Genomic DNA, 4,922 nt, shown 5'->3' on the forward strand with positions numbered 1-4,922 from the left:
AATTGTAGAAATCAGTGCATTCTCCTGTGGGGGGGGAAACGTTTTTGCTAAACTTGATTTAAACGTGATTTTGAGCAACGTTTTTTAAACGTCTATAAAACGTTTTTTTGTGACGAAACTGTAGTGCCCAATATTTATATTTGAAATATATAAATATAACTTCATATAACATTTCTGAGACTTTACCTACCTGCTCTGAGATATAGCAGAGATATTCTATATATTTTTTTCTCTTTTACTTTATTGATTTCTCTTTAAGTTTAAAAAAATATATTTTAATAAAACGCCCACTCCCTGTTTGAATACCTCGTAAGATCGCCCACCCGTACGTAGAATATAAACTTGTAATAGAAACACCCACTCGCCGCCCCCATCGTCCGCCGAATAAACAATGGAATGACTTCTTTTCTGGACAGCTTTCGAACGTTCGAACGTTCGAACGTTCGAATTCGAAATCACTTGTAGTTCAAAACAAAAATCAAACAAAGTTGGATATTTCATGCACAAAGACTGGAAGAAGCTGGTTCTTTTACAAAAATAGATAATGTAAGTAGTTTATATACATTAAACTGAAAATGCTTTTGATATTTAAGTTAATTCTTAGAGGCTTTATCGGTGTAGCTTATTTCAGGTTTCAATTTCTGATGATATTTATTTTTGAGAGCAAACCTTGGAAAAATTACATAATCTTCGGTAAACTTTATGTTAAAACTTTTTATTTTAACTTCTTTTCCCTCAGATTCAAGCTGGAGTGTATTATTGGTTTCCTTATTGCGACTATCCTCAGCTGACTTTGTGTGGTCGCCAGCAGAAAGTACCGAAAATATGCTAGTAAAGGTAGGTGAAATGTAACAAAACTTTAATAATATCTTTCCAAAACTATGCTAATTTCTTGTTAATACCCCTGCATCACTGAGTGAGCTTGGTACTTCAAACTAATGAAATTTGTCTTGGAAACACCCCTGTCTCAACGACAATAATTTAGCAAAGTCCCTTATAGAATACATTTCGTGAAACATAAAGTTGGCCATGAAATGTAAGAAGTTTTTTCTTTATCCTTCTAGAGCATTCTTTTTCCCGTGGAAAGAAAAGATAGTTTTCAACGTCTCAACTGCAGCTAAAAAATCTTTAAACATCAAATTTACTATTCGTCTTTTATTTTTCAGGATCGCAAATGTGTGAAGGAGACCAAAGAAATCGCAATCAAGATATCGTTTTTTAACACTTCGAATAGCAATCATACTGGAAACGTTTGGAATGATTATCACAAAGATGTCAGAAAGGAAGGACGGAAGAGAGAAAGAACATTAAATTTTTGATTTCATTGCGTTTAATTTATACTGATTGTAGATTATCATACCCAGAAATTATATAGAAAAGAGCATTCAAAGAAAATTCAAATGTGTGTACGGTCTTTCTCATAATAGTGCAATGAATAGGAATTATTTTGGCAAAGAACGTCTTAGAGACGTGTTAAAACTAATCTAAAACAACTTTTAAAGACGTTTTTAAGTCGTCTCAGAAACGTACCATACCGAAATTAATAAAATTAGAACGTCTCGGAAACATCCTAGAGACGTCCATAATTAGTTCCAAAAAGACGTCTTTCAAGTGGCTAGAAGAAAACGTAGAAACAACGTTTTTTAAACGCCTTGCAAAAACGTAATCTATAAACGTTTGAAAAACGTTTTTTTGACGTTGTGAAAAAACGTTTTAAAGTGCGACAAATACAACCTGAAAAAAACGTTTTCCAAACGTTGTGAAAAACGTTTTTTAAACGTTTTTTAAACGTTTTTTTGCCGGCTGGGAACCACCAGCTGCAGCAGAGCAAACTTTGTAAAACAGTTTTAAATCAAATATATTTCATTAACAAGTTAAAAATGTTCTACACATTAGTTTCATGCTGCTTACAGCAACAATCATCAATCATCATGTAACGTTATATGGACGCTGTGAATGTTAGAAAAACGTTGAAACAACGTTGTGTGCCAGCTGGGATTAGAAGAGAATCGAAGTAACGAAAGTGCCAAATGATTTTCAAATTTTGAAATTTGAAATGAAGTAAAAATTTTCAAATTTCAAAATTTGAAAAATGAAAAATGGAAAATTTTTAGTATTGCTTAAAATTGGACAAAGCTCGTTGTAATAAAAGTGCCAATTAAAGGTTTAAATTTTAAAAATTATATTTGTCACACCTTTTTCATTTATCTGAAATTTAAGAAGCAAACTAATAGAATTATCTTTGAAAAAACATATTCGTGAAATTGAAGGGACAAAATATCCACCTGTTTTTTGCCTATTGTCTCAGATATCAGGCTATATTTTGCCTTATATGGTAAAGTTGATTACCTAAACGTTCTTAAGGTCAAATTATGATGTTACAGTGTGTGCAAATCACACTTCTGTATACTAGGAACAAAAAGTCTATTGACGGGTCACGTGACATTAATCAACCAATCAATTCTCTCAAAGATAGAATCACTCGAATTGCAGGGCTTTAGGTAATTATTGCACTTTTAGTGTACCTCCCGTTGACGTCAACACAGATTGCTAACCTTCTAATGGGCTATTCTAAAAAAAATTATACAGGGGTATTGACGAACTTTTTTCACTAGCCCCCCTGGAAATATTGAATAGCAAATTATCCCCTGGAAATTGGGATACAAACCCTCTGGAAAACTAAATTTTGTGAAAAAGGGCTGGAAAACAACTGATGTCAGTTTATGAGGGGAGAACCCCCTATAAACCTTGAATAACCCCCTTGGAAAAGCTGAAAAAGGAACAACTAGTGTATATGTATAAGAATTGCGAAGCGATCCAGGCAAGTCACTCGATTCGCAAGTTGCAAGCAAAATATCTATAGGGTCACACACTAGAAATTAGGCTTTCCCAGAAAAAATTTGAATATGTGGGGTGGAGGATATAACAATTTTCAGTGATTTACCCCCCGGACAAAGTGACTTTTGGCCCCCCCGGGCAACAGGTTTTACCCCCCGGACAAGCATCAGTTGACCCCCCGGACAACCCAAATTACCCCCAGACCAAAGACCAGACAGAGCAAATTTATCCCCCGGACAAGGCAAATTTTTATGATTTTTGGCTACCCCCCGGACAATATATCCTCCACCCCCCCATGTACGAACATTTTCTGGAAGAGCCCATTGCAAGTTAAAATAGATTCATAATCAATTCGTAAATATAAACCCCGCGAAACCCCGACAACTACTGCTCAGGTTCAGTAAGACCGAGCCTCTTTAGAGATGTACTCAAACACTTCAGGTGTACAAACTTACGACGTTTACTTCTACGGATTTGAGGAAAATTATATGATTTTTTTCATTAATCGTTGTAAAAAGTTCAATAATCATTTGTCCGCCCTCCTGAGCCTTGAGTATTTTTATTTCTTAGTTTTTGTTTTAGACTCGTTTTACTTCCGGTTTCGAACTCCTTGCGTTCAAAATCGAACTTTCGAATTTTTCTAATTTTAAATTTCGAACGTTGGAATAAAAATAACATTCGAAAACTTTTTGCGAAGCGAATATACATGAGCGAAGCAGTTTTGCTATCGTGTATATGTACCTTTAAATCTCACCTACGCTGGGGAGCGCAAATGAAAAATTACTATATATATCCAATCTTTCAAACGCAGAAATGATTGAGAAAGCCGTCCGCCCTTCCTTAGATCAAACCTAGAATCGCGGCGGAGAGACCTGGAATTACGGATGGTTAGATTCGTTTTTTTCAAAAAGTGTCGCCTCGTGCGTTTAGATATACCAATTCTTAAAAGCTACGGAGATAATACACATGGTTACCGGTACTAGATAAGCCTTGTTTTTATCTCCTTAAGGTTTAAATTAGGAAATCTAAAGAAGAGATCGGAAAATCAGCGCGGGCTGGAAGCGTTCAAAAAGCGTTCAAATGGCGCTCATTTTTCAAGAAGTCATTGCATTGACTCGAGCTTAGGGCTTTCGAACTTTTCCAAATTCGAATTCGAACTAAAAACAACAAACAAATATTTATTGTTGTTTTGAAAGAGAGATTGGTGTTTTGAAAAGAGATGGTGCTTGATGAAAAGAAACGAAGAAACCAGCTGAACTTGAGGAATGAGAAGAAAGAAGATCGAATTCTTATTCTTTCATCGACAGGCAAGGCTCAACAGAGTTGTTGCTTCATTGCAAGAAGAGGATCTAAGCTGAAGAAATGAACTGTATACATATGGTGGGAAAGCCATTCCTTTTGGTTTAGATTGAATCTTGGTAGTATGTTGAAGTGAGCATCACTGGACTTGTTGTATGTTTTGAATTGATGGGAACAAAAACATTTTGCGCTTTTGGATATGGCTAACCTGGAAGAATTTATTCCTCCCCTTATTCAGTGGAAGGAGAAATTTTGTTTGTCGTTGTTTTTGAATTTTGGCTTGACCGACCCTCGATGATGTGGGCTCTTTGGTTGTTTGTTTTTTATGAATACGCATCGATGGTCAGAGATATAGAACATTGACATGTGACTGTATTATAAAGGATTTTATTGTTGGTATAATGGTATGATTAATGGTACTGTAATGACTTGTAAAATGTCGAAATACAACGACAAAACATGACATTATGTTTATGAATGCATTTTAACTGTTTTAAATTCCTGTGCTACAGCCGAGAAAAAGTCACAGATTTTTTACTTTTATGTGAAGAATTTGCTCCTGTTTGTCAACAACTCGAGTAAGAGTATGGCGCGCCAAAAGGCTTTTTAATACCAACTTTTTTTTTTGGTACCAACTTTTTTTTTTATACCAACTTTTTTTTTTTTGGTACTAACGTTTTTTTTTTAAACCAACTTTTTTTTTTTTGGTACCAACTTTTTTTTTTGATACCAACTTTTTTTTTTTTGATGTGATACCAACTTTTTTTTTAAACCAACTTTTTTTT

At 34.7% G+C, this 4,922-nt stretch overlaps 1 long non-coding RNA gene across 1 annotated transcript; it reads left to right on the plus strand.

Annotated features, from left to right (window-relative positions):
* Positions 1 to 409: 409 nt before the first annotated feature.
* Positions 410 to 1,483, plus strand: LOC136798390 (uncharacterized). The gene is made up of 3 exons (XR_010845383.1): positions 410 to 546; positions 740 to 837; positions 1,167 to 1,483. It is a non-coding gene; the product is annotated as an uncharacterized lncRNA (long non-coding RNA).
* Positions 1,484 to 4,922: the final 3,439 nt, after the last annotated feature.

Source organism: Clytia hemisphaerica, unplaced genomic scaffold (genome assembly GCF_902728285.1).
Source record: "Clytia hemisphaerica strain Z4C2 unplaced genomic scaffold, Clytia hemisphaerica genome assembly, whole genome shotgun sequence".
Lineage (NCBI taxonomy): Eukaryota > Metazoa > Cnidaria > Hydrozoa > Leptothecata > Clytiidae > Clytia > Clytia hemisphaerica.